This window comes from Coregonus clupeaformis, chromosome 26 (genome assembly GCF_020615455.1).
Source record: "Coregonus clupeaformis isolate EN_2021a chromosome 26, ASM2061545v1, whole genome shotgun sequence".
NCBI lineage: Eukaryota > Metazoa > Chordata > Actinopteri > Salmoniformes > Salmonidae > Coregonus > Coregonus clupeaformis.
The window spans coordinates 39,834,184-39,846,692 of NC_059217.1; the positions used below are offsets into that span (position 1 = coordinate 39,834,184).

At 41.5% G+C, this 12,509-nt stretch overlaps 1 protein-coding gene across 4 annotated transcripts in view; it reads left to right on the top strand.

The window, feature by feature from the left end:
* The window catches only part of LOC121540575 (voltage-dependent calcium channel subunit alpha-2/delta-4), a 73,117-nt gene that overhangs the window by 34,275 nt on the left and 26,333 nt on the right, over nucleotides 1-12,509 (top strand). The window lies entirely within an intron of this gene.

The window sequence follows — 12,509 nt, forward strand, 5'->3', positions numbered from 1 at the left end:
CATCTGATTTGGAACAGCATCATTTTATACTTCAACCTCTTACCCCTCGGACTGTTAAATAATTAATTATATAGTTCAACCTCTTAGCCCTCGGACTGTTAAAGAGTTCATTCTATAGTTCAACCTCTTACCCCTCGGACTGTTAAAGAGTTCATTCTATAGTTCAACCTCTTACCCCTCGGACTGTTAAAGAGTTCATTCTATAGTTCAACCTCTTACCCCTCGGACTGTTAAAGAGTTAATTCTATAGTTCAACCTCTTACCCCTCGGACTGTTAAAGAGTTCGGTGCTTAGCCCAAAGTAAATGCAAGTAATGTACAGAGTTTTTTTTTTTTTTTCAAACTGTATCTCTAAAGTTCAGCATTATAGCGTGATTGAAATTTAAAGGCAATGTTCCTGCGTTAGCATAGACTGCATTCATAGTAAACGCTGCATATAATCCTCAATTACCTTTACATTTATTTTGCGCAATCTGTAATGCTTCAGCGATACAGATTGAACAGAGCCTCAAGTCAAAGTTAACTTTCTACTGAACACCCACTCAGCTGTAAAAGTCTTACAGACTCATCTTTCACATGCAGACAATCACATAGGATAAAGACATAGTTAAAGTCATAGTTTTTCAAGGCTGAGTTCTCGTGGCTTTTGGTCTCTGTGTCGATTTGAGGTGGAGAAAGAGACAAAGAGAAAGAGAGGGATAGAGAGGGAGAGAGAGAGTAGAGAGAGAGGTGAGAGAGAGGTGAGAGAGAGGTGAGAGAGAGGTGAGAGAGGAGAGAGAGAGGTGAGAGAGAGGTGAGAGAGAGGTGAGAGAGAGAGGAGAGAGAGAGGTGAGAGAGAGGAGAGAGAGAGGTGAGAGAGAGAGAGATGAGAGAGATGAGAGGTGAGAGAGAGAGGAGAGAGAAAGAGGTGAGAGAGAGAGAGGAGAGAGAGAGGAGAGAGAGGAGAGAGAGGTGAGAGAGGAGAGAGAGAGAGGTGAGAGAGAGGAGAGAGAGAGGAGAGAGAGAGGAGAGAGAGAGGTGAGAGAGAGGTGAGAGAGAGGTGAGAGAGGAGAGAGAGAGAGAGAGAGAGAGGAGAGAGAGAGGTGAGAGAGAGAGGAGAGAGAGAGAGAGGTGAGAGAGAGGAGAGAGAGAGGTGAGAGAGAGAGATGAGAGAGATGAGAGGTGAGAGAGAGGAGAGAGAAAGAGGTGAGAGAGAGAGAGAGGAGAGAGAGAGGAGAGAGAGGGAGAGAGAGGAGAGAGAGAGAGGGGAGAGAGAGAGGAGAGAGAGAGGAGAGAGAGAGAGGTGAGAGAGAGAGGAGAGAGAGAGGAGAGAGAGAGAGGTGAGAGAGAAAGGAGATAGAGAGGAGAGAGGTGAGAGAGAGAGGAGAGAGAGAGATGCCTCAATCATGAGGCATCAAAGCCAAAGGAACTGAATAATATTAAGAAATGCTATAGATGGAAGGAAAGTAGTGTTGAAACCTACCAAAAAACAATTAGGCAACAACAAATTCAATCCATTCTAGACAACTTCCTGGACAAAACGTCCCACTGTAATAGTGAAGGTGTAAACTTGGCAGTAGAAAACCTAAACAGTATATTTGACCTCTCAGCTTCCCTATCAAATCTAAAAATCTCTAACAGAAAACCAAAGAAAAGTAACAACAGTGATAAATGGTTTGATAAAGAATGCAAAAACCTAAGAAAGAAATTGAGAAACCTATCCAACCAAAAACATAGAGACCCAGAAAACCTGAGCCTACGCCTTCACTATGTTGAATCACTAAAACAATACAGAAATACACTACGGAAAAAGAAGGAACAGCATGTCAGAAATCAGCTCAATGTAATTGAAGAATCCATAGGGAAAATTGGAAAACACTAAACAAACAACAACACGAAGAGCTATCTATCCAAAACGGAGATGTATGGGTAAACCACTTCTCCAATCTTTTTGGCCCTATAACAGAGAACAAACAGCAAAACAAATATACATGATCAAATGCAAATCTTAGAATGAACTATTAAACACTACCACAACCCACTGGATTCTCCAATTACATTGAATTAACTACAGGACAAAATACAAACCCTCCAACCCAAAAAGGCCTGTGGTGTTGATGGTATCCTCAATGAAATGATAAAATATACAGACCACAAATTTCAATTAGCTATACTTAAACTATTTAACATCATCCTTAGCTCTGGCATCTTCCCCAATATTTGGAACCAAGGACTGATCACCCCAATCCACAAAAGTGGAGACAAATTTAACCCCATTAACTACCGTGGGATATGCGTCAACAGCAACCTTGGGAAAATCCTCTGCATTATAATTAACAGCAGACCAGTTCATTTCCTCAGTGAAAACAATGTACTGAGCAAATGTCAAATTGGCTTTTTAACAAATTACCGTACGACAGACCAGGTATTCACCCTGCACACCCTAATTGACAATCAAAAGCTTTTGACTCAATTTGGCATGAGGGTCTGCTATACAAATTGATGGAAAGTGGGGTTGGGGGAAAAACATACGACATTATAAAATCCATGTACATACACATTTATTTCCACAGGGCCGTGGGGTGAGACAGGGATGCAGTTTAAGCCACACCCTCTTCAACATATATATCAACAAATTGGCGAGGGCACTAGAACAGTCTGCAGCACCCGGCCTCACCCTACTAGAATCTGAAGTCAAATGTCTTCTGTTTGCTGATGATCTGGTGCTTCTGTCACCAACCAAGGAGGGCCTACAGCAGCACCTAGATCTTCTGCACAGATTCTGTCAGACCTGGGCCCTGACAGTAAATCTCAGTAAGACAAAAATAATGGTGTTCCAAAAAAGGTCCAGTTGCCAGGACCACAAATACAAATTCCATCTAGACACCGTTGCCCTAGAGCACACAAAAAACGATACATACCTCAGCCTAAACATCAGCGCCACAGGTAACTTCCACAAAGCTGTGAATGATCTGAGAGAGAAGGCAAGAAGGGCCTTCTATGCCATCAAAAGGAACATAAAACTCAACATCCCAATTAGGATCTGACTAAAAATACTTGAATCAGTTATAGAACCCATTGCCCTTTATGGTTGTGAGGCCTGGGGTCCGCTCACCAACCAAGAATTCACAAAATGGGACAAACACCAAATTGAGACTGCATGCAGAATTCTGCAAAAACATCCTCCGTGTACAACGTAAAACACCAAATAATGCATGCAGAGCAGAATTAGGCCAATATCCGCTAATTATCAACATTCAGAAAAGAGCCGTTAAATTCTATAACCACTTAAAAGGAAGCGATTCCCAAACCTTCCATAACAAAGCCATCACCTACAGAGAGATGTACTTGGAGAAGAGTCCCCTAAGTAAGCTGGTCCTGGGGCTCTGTTCACAAACACAAACAGACCCCACAGAGCCCCAGGACAACAACAACAACAACAACAACACAATTAGACCCAACCAAATCATGAGAAAACAAAAAGAGAATTACTTGACACATTGGAAAGAACAAACAAAAAAACAGAGCAAACTAGAATGCTATTTGGCCCTAAACAGAGAGTACACAGTGGCAGAATACCTGACCACTGTGACTGACCCAACCTTAAGGAAAGCTTTGACTATGTACAAACTCAGTGAGCATAGCCTTGCTATTGAGAAAGGCCGCCGTAGGCAGACCTGGCTCTCAAGAGAAGACAGGCTATGTGCACACTGCCCACAAAATGAGGTGGAAACTGAGCTGCACTTCCTAACCTCCTGCCAAATGTATGACCATATTAGAGACACATATTTCCCTCAGATTACAGCGATCCGCAAAGAATTCGAAAACAAAACCCAATTTTGATAGACTCCCTTATCTACTGGGTGAAAAACCACAGTGTGCCATCACAGCTGCAAGATTTGTGACCTGTTGCCACAAGAAAAGGGCAACCAGTGAAGAACAAACACCATTGTAAATACAACCCATATTTATGTTTATTTATTTTCCCATTTGTACTTTAACTATTTGCACATTGTTACAACACTGTATATATACATAATATGACATTTGAAATGTCTTTATTCTTTTGAAACTTCTGAGTGTAATGTTTACTGTTAATATTTATTGTTTATTTCACTTTTGTTTACTATCTACTTCACTTGCTTTGGCAACGTTAACATACGTTTCCCATGCCAATAAAGCCCTTAAATTGAATTGAATTGAATTGAATTGAATTTAAATTGAATTGAATTGAATTGAATTGAATTGAATTGAATTGAATTGAGAGAGGAGAGAGAGGTGAGAGATAGAAGAGAGAGGTGAGAGAGAGGAGAGAGAGAGAGGTGAGATAGAGGAGAGAGAGAGAGGTGAGAGAGAGGAGAGAGAGAGGAGAGAGAGGTGAGAGAGAGGTGAGAGAGAGAGGTGAGAGAGAGGTGAGAGAGAGGAGAGAGAGGTGAGAGAGAGAGGTGAGAGATAGAGGAGAGCGAGAGAGAGGTGAGAGAGGTGAGAGAGAGAGGAGAGAGATAGGAGAGAGAGGTGAGAGAGAGGAGAGAGAGGTGAGAGATAGGAGAGAGAGAGGAGAGAGAGAGAGGTGAGAGAGAGGAGAGAGAGGTGAGAGAGAGGTGAGAGAGAGAGGTGAGAGAGAGGTGAGAGAGAGGAGAGAGAGGTGAGAGAGAGAGGTGAGAGATAGAGGAGAGCGAGAGAGAGGTGAGAGAGGTGAGAGAGAGGAGAGAGAGGTGAGAGAGAGAGGTGAGAGAGAGAGAGGTGAGAGAGAGATAGACAGACAGAGAGAGAGAGAGCGAGAGAAAGAAAGAGAGAGAGAGAAAGGGCGGCAGGTAGCTTAGTGGTTAAGAGCATTGTGCCAGTAACCGAAAGGTCGCTGGTTCTAATCCCTGAGCCGACTAGGTGAAAAATCTGTTGATGTGCCCTTGAGCAAGGCACTTAACCCTAATTGCTCCTGTAAGTCCCTCTGGATAAGAGCGTCTGCTAAATGACTAAATGAAAAAAAAAATGAAAAAAGAAAAAAAGAGGTCCTTTATTTACTGATTAGAAAGAGAGTATGTAGCTCCATCATGCATGCCTCTGCTGCCAGTTAACAGGAGCCTTAAGGTCCTTATTTCGTCATCGGTCCACAAAGGTCCCTCATTGCTCTCCTCCGCTCACCATTCCTCTCCCATTCTCATAGTCTGTATTCACGTACGCACGCACAGTCTATACAGTTGCAGGATCTTAATTTGACCAGTTTCTCACAGTAGGAAAGTAATCTTGCAGCAACAGGAAATGTGAATTATTGTGTGGATTATAATTAATGGACATTTTTTAGGGGTTGATAGATTTTTGTTTGGGCAAATCAAGTTTGACATCTATAAGTAGAAATTACAAACTTTAGAATACTTTTTAAACCTCCTATACATGTATGTTGTTTCCTGCAACAACATTGTGATCAAATTAAGATCCTATACCTGTATATGTCTAAACCTACACTCGTGTTACATAACATTCTGTATTGGTCCGTAGGTAGAGTTAGGGGGCACTTGCGGTATTGTTTGGTTGTATGAGCGTGGCTTTATTTCTATTATAGCATATTGGATGACTGTCATTCATATTCCATTCACCCAGCTCAATGTAACATTGGTTTAAGCTGCTACATGACACTCGAATTTTCCCTATACCAACGAGGTTGCTACATTTTACATTTTAGTCATTTAGCAGACGCTCTTATCCAGAGCGCCTTACAGGAGCAATTAGGGTTAAGTGCCTTGCTCAAGGGCACATCGACAGATTTTTTCACCTAGTCGGCTCGGGGATTAGAACCAGTGACCTTTCGGTTCCTGGCACAATGCTCTTAACCATTAAGCTACCTGCCGCCCATGCTACAACCTAGCCTATGAAGGAAAGTTTACAATATAGGTGCTCAGGTCGAGAGAAGAATTTTAGTAATCGAGGTGACAGACAGTGACACATTCAATACAGCCTTGCACACTCTTGCCTGATCTAGGGTGTAATCATTAGTCCAACAGTTGCAAATTAGAGTTTCTATTGGACAAATTCAGATATGTTTATCCCCGTTTCGTTCTGTTTGCTTCCGTTTAAGAAGTGTTTTTCAACAGAATTGGCGGAATGAATACACACCTGATCACATGCAAACACAGTTCACTTTCACAGCAGCCACTTACAAACAGCATGATAATTTTACTCATTGTATAATTCCTTCTCGCATCTATGCGATCTCCTCCGCTCACATTTTCCCTTCACTTGTGGACTTCAGTGCACAACACATCAGCTGTCTGTGACCAGGCGAAAAAACATTTCCAAGCCAAACCTTCATATCATAACCGCTAACAGCTACACACAGCCTACATCGTTGTCACCATATTAGCTAACGTCATAGTCAACATAGCTACTAAAACTAACGCGTTAGTAAACCCGCTCCAATCATGCAGTATAGTCAACAAGTAGTTTAGCAGTTATACCGGCGGGCCCTGGTGGCAATAAATTAATAAAACCAAAAGCTTACCTTGACTTGGAAGAGTTCCGGTGTTAAATAGCCATAGCCAGCTAGTTAATATAGCATCCCTCTCTGTTTGAGTAGGCTAAACTAGCTATCTGCATTAGCTAGCTAAGTGAAAGTGAAAGTGAAAGTAAAAGAAATACAACAACATCTCTCTCTCTCTCTCTCTCTCTCTTGCTTCTCCGTCTTAAAAAAATAAAAATAAAATTATAATAATAATAAAAAAAACTGTTCAACTATTGTCTCTTTGAGTCAACTACTCACCACAGTAGTTTTAGATAATGTTATCTAGAAAGGAAAACTATTTTAATTTTTCACAATTTTATTTGTATGAAATTCACTGAGGAGAATTACATTTACATTTACATTTACGTCATTTAGCAGACGCTCTTATCCAGAGCGACTTACAAATAGGTGCATTCACCTTATAGCCAGAATGGTCCCCTCTTCCTACTCTGAGGAGCCTCCACTGGTGTACGCTTCAGTATTTGGTGCTGCTTGCTTATATTCGATATGAAGTGTGCTTGGTTCTGTTCCTCAATTCTCAATATGAAGTGTGCTTGGTTCTGTTTCTCGATATGAAGTGTGCTTGGTTCTGTTCCTCAATTCTCAATATGAAGTGTGCTTGGTTCTGTTTCTCGATATGAAGTGTGCTTGGTTCTGTTTCTCGATATGAAGTGTGCTTGGTTCTGATTCTCAATTCTCAATATGAAGTGTGCTTGGTTCTGTTTCTCGATATGAAGTAGGCTTGGTTCTGTTTCTCGATATGAAGTGTGCTTGGTTCTGTTCCTCAATTCTCAATATGAAGTGTGCTTGGTTCTGTTTCTCGATATGAAGTGTGCTTGGTTCTGTTTCTCGATATGAAGTGTGCTTGGTTCTGTTCCTCAATTCTCAATATGAAGTGTGCTTGGTTCTGTTTCTCGATATGAAGTGTGCTTGGTTCTGTTTCTCGATATGAAGTGTGCTTGGTTCTGATTCTCGATATGAAGTGTGCTTGGTTCTGTTTCTCGATATGAAGTGTGCTTGGTTCTGTTTCTCAATTCTCGATATGAAGTGTGCTTGGTTCTGATTCTCGATATGAAGTGTGCTTGGTTATGTTTCTCAATTCTCGCTATGAAGTGTACTTGGTTCTGTTTCTCAATTCTCGATATGAAGTGTGCTTGCTTCTGTTTCTCAGTTTTAGGTGCACTTGGTTATATTAGTGTATCTGTGGAGGGTGTTCTTCTGTTTCTCCATGTAAGCTGTGAGGTGTGCTGTGCTTGTCCTGTTTAATCAGAGCATGATGAGTACATCTGATCTGGAGTCAGTTGACCCACAGCATTCTGTCACTGACTCGTCTATAGCTGTCACCAGTGCAGCAACAGCTTAATTAACCAGCCTTAAGAGGATGAGGTAATCCTCGTTCCTCAATTAGTGCTGGGGTCCTGAGAAGATTACCCAGACCTGTCTGTCAGAGGTCCAGCACCAAGGTTAGACATATACATAGATGAAGTGGGAATATCTGATATAAGGCATTTTTAAAGCTTTCATTTAATTTCCGCGGCTACAAAGGAATTTGTGGAAATGTGACATCTTGACACCAACTGAAATGTCAATATGAATATGCAAGCACGTGTGCAATAAAATCAACTCAACTGCAATCTTTTAACCTAAACTGAGGGTATTGAATTTGGGTCAGACTCTTGTGTAGTAGGGAACACAAATACACACACACACACACACTGCCCTAAGCCAAGGACATGTGTAGAAGAGGGAACACTCAGATTTAGGGGAGGTACGTCATTTTCTGTGGATATGGCTTTGAACAGAAGCAGCCTCTGGCCACACTCCTGCCATTTACGTATCACACACACACACTCACACACACACACACACAAACACACACAAACACACTCACACACAAACTCACACACACACTCACACTCAATCACACACACACTCACACACAAACTCTCACACACACACTCTCTCTCTCCCTCCCACGTAAGAGCACTTCTCATTCAGTCCCTCAGTCAGCCTCTACTTCTCCTTGTCTCTGCCCTACTTTTTTAGGTCCAGTACAGTAGTCAAATCGAAGTGATTGAAGCACTTGGGAGTCCATTCCAGTGGGGGGCTGCCTCACTGAATTACAGTTCCAGCCACAGAGAGAAGCTTCTGGGGGAGGGGGACGACAATAAAAAGCTAGCATCAATAATTTAGTACAGACTTGCCACAGAAGGAGGATAGATAGACGTGTAAGTATGGTAGTCTATTGAGACTATGGTAGTCTATACAGACACAATTACGTTTATTGGCACCCTTGCATGATTCACTATTTCTTCTAAAATAAGTTGAAATTGAAAACTTTTGGTGTTCACACGTGTATTTGTTTGACTTACAGGAACCAAAAATAAATACATCTGAACTGAAATTTCGATTTTTCACTTGAAAGGCAGAAAATTGCCTGGACTAAATTATACAAAATTCTAATTAATTCAGTTCGAGGCAGGTGATTCTTGTTTATGTGTAATTTACCTCACCTGTGGTAAGTTGCAGGTGCCTACAGGGTACAAATAGCCATTCAACCAGTTTTGAAAAGATAAAACTGAACATTTTGCTCAATTGCACTCCATTGTAAAGTGCAATGGTGCCATTTAACCGCATCTGCATATGCAACAGCTCCAATTTGAGGTGTAGTGCATCACAGTATCCCACATTATACAAAGTGTTTAATTACAAACGATGGCGTTGCGAGCTGCGTTGACAGCTTGGTACCATCAAGTGCACCATCACACAGATCACATTAGATTAGGCCTCCTTCCGCCTCCCATTCATTGATGGTAAATGTGCAGTTATTCCTGCCCCAGATTAGGACAAAGGTCTCAATCCTCCCCGGCAGCAGGGTTTAGACTGCAGGACAGCTGCTTGTTATGATTCCAGATGGCTGTCCGGGGGGCGGTGGAACACAGAACACATAGAACAACACGTAGAACACATAGAACAACACATAGAACAACACGTAGAACACAGACACTACATGACCAAAAATATGTGAACACCGTCGAACATCTCATTCCAAAATCATGGCCAATATTATGGAGTTGGTCCCCCCTTTGCTGCTATAACAGCCTCCACTCTTCTGGGAAGGCTTTCCACTAGATGTTGGAACGTTGCTGCGGGGACTTTATATGTAATTTAGCAGACGCTCTTATCCAGAGCAACTTACCGTTAGTGAGTACATACATTTTTATGTATTTTTTCACACTGGCCCCCGGTGGGAATCGAACCCACAACCCTGGCGTTGCAAGCGCCATGCTCTACCAACTGAGCTACACGGAGCGCACGGAGCCTACACAGACTTGCTTCCATTCAGCCACAAGAGCATTAGTGAGGTCGGGCACTGATGTTGGGCGATTAGGCCTGGCTCGCAGTGTCCGTTCCAATTCATCCCAAAGGTGTTTGATGGGGTTGAGATCAGGGCTCTGTGCAGGCCAGTCAAGTTCTTCCACACTGATCTTGACAAACCATTTCTGTATGGACCTCGCTTTGTGCATGGGGACATTGTCATGCTAAAACAGGAAATGGCCTTCCCAAACTGTTGCCACAAAGTTGGAAGCACAGAACCGTCTAGAATGTAATTGTATGCTGTAGCGTTAAGATTTCCCTTCACTGGAACTAAGGGGCCTAGCCCGAACCATGAAAAACAGCCCCAGACCATTATTCCTCCTCCACCAAACTTTACAGTTGCCACTATGCATTGGGGCAGGTAGCGTTCGTTCTCCTGGCATCCACCAAACCCAGATTCATCCATCGGACTGCCAGATGGTGAAGCGTGATTCATCACTCCAGAGAACAAATTTCCACTGCTCCAGAGTCCAATGGTGGCGAGCTTTACACCACTCCAGCTGATGCTTGGCATTGGGCATGGTGATCTTAGGCTTGTGTGCAGCTGCTCGGCCATGGAAACCAATTTCATGAAGCTCCTGACAAACAGTTATTGTGCTGACTTTGCTTCAAGAGGCAGTTTGGAACTCGGTAGTGAGTGTTGCAACTGAGGACAGATGATTTTCACGCGCTACGCGCTTCAGCACTCGGCGGCCCCTTTCTGTGAGCTTGTGTGGCCTACCATTTCACGGCTGAGCCGTTATTGCTCCTAGATGTTTCCACTTCACAATAACAGCACTTTCAGTTGACCGGGGCAGCTCTAGCAGAGCAGAAATTTTACGAACTGACTTGTTGAAAAGGTGGCATCCTATGACGGTGCCACGTTGAAAGTCACTGAGCTCTTCAGTAAGGCCATTCCACTGCCAATTTTTGCTATGGAGATTGCATGGCGGTGTGCTCGATTGTATACACCTGTCAGCAACGGGTGTGGCTGAAATAGTCGAATCGACCAATTTGAAGGGCTGTCCACATACTTTTGTATATATAGTGTAGAACAACATATAGAAAACATAGAAACATTGAACACATAGAACAACACATAGAAAACACAGAACACATATAACACATAGAACACATAGAACACATAGAAAGGAAGGGAAAGGAAAGGGGGATACCTAGTCAGTTGTACATCTGAATGCATTCAACTGAAATGTGTCTTCCGCATTTAACCCAACCCCTCTGAATCAGAGAGGTGCGGGGGGCTGCCTTAATCTAAATCCACGTCATCGGCATAGAACACATAGAACACATAGAAAACATAGAACAACACATAGAACAACACATAGAACACATAGAACAACACATAGAACACATAAAACACATAGAACACATAGAACAACACATAGAACACATAGAACAACACATATAACACATAAAACAACACATAGAACACATAGAACAACACATAGACCACATAGAAAACATAGAACACATAGAAAACATAGAACACATAAAACACATAGAACACATAGAACAACACAAGGAACACATAGAACAACACATATAACACATAAAACACATAGAACACATAGAACAACACATAGAACATATAGAACAACACATAGAACACATACAACTCATAGAACACATAGAACAACACATATAACATATAGAACAACACATAGAACACAGAACAACACGTAGAACATATAGAACAACACATAGAACACATAGAACAACACATAGAACACATAGAAAACATAGAACACATAGAACAACACATAAAATGCATTAAACACATAGAACACATAGAACAACACATAGAACACATAGAACAACACATAGAACACATATAACACATAGAACAACACATAGAACACATAGAACACATAGAACAACACATAGAACACATAGAACAACACATAGAACACATAGAAAAACACATAGAACACATAGAACAACACATATAACACATAGAACACATAGAAAAACACATAGAACACATAGAACACATAGAACACATAGAACAACACATAGAACAACACATATAACAACACATAGAACACATAGAACAACACATAGAACACATAGAAAAACACATAGAACACATAGAACACATAGAACAACACATAGAACAACACATAGAACACATAGAACAACACATTGAACACATAGAAAAACACATAGAACACATATAACACATAGAACAACACAAAGAACACATAGAACACATAGAACAACACATAGAACACATAGAACAACACATAGAACAACACATAGAACACATAGAACAACACATAGAACACATAGAACAACACATATAACACATAGAACACATAGAACAACACAAAGAACACATAGAACACATAGAACAACACATAGAACAACACATAGAACAACACATAGAACACATAGAACAACACATAGAACACATAGAACAACACATAGAACACATAGAACACATAGAACAACACATAGAACACATAGAACAACACATAGAACACATAGAACACATAGAACAACACATAGAACAACACATAGAACAACACATAGAACACATAGAACACATAGAACACAGAACAACACATAGCCCCCAGTGTGAACTCACTCTCTAAATCTATAATACGACCATTTATTCTACATTATTTCTCATCCTAAACTGTGTTGTTGTTAGACCG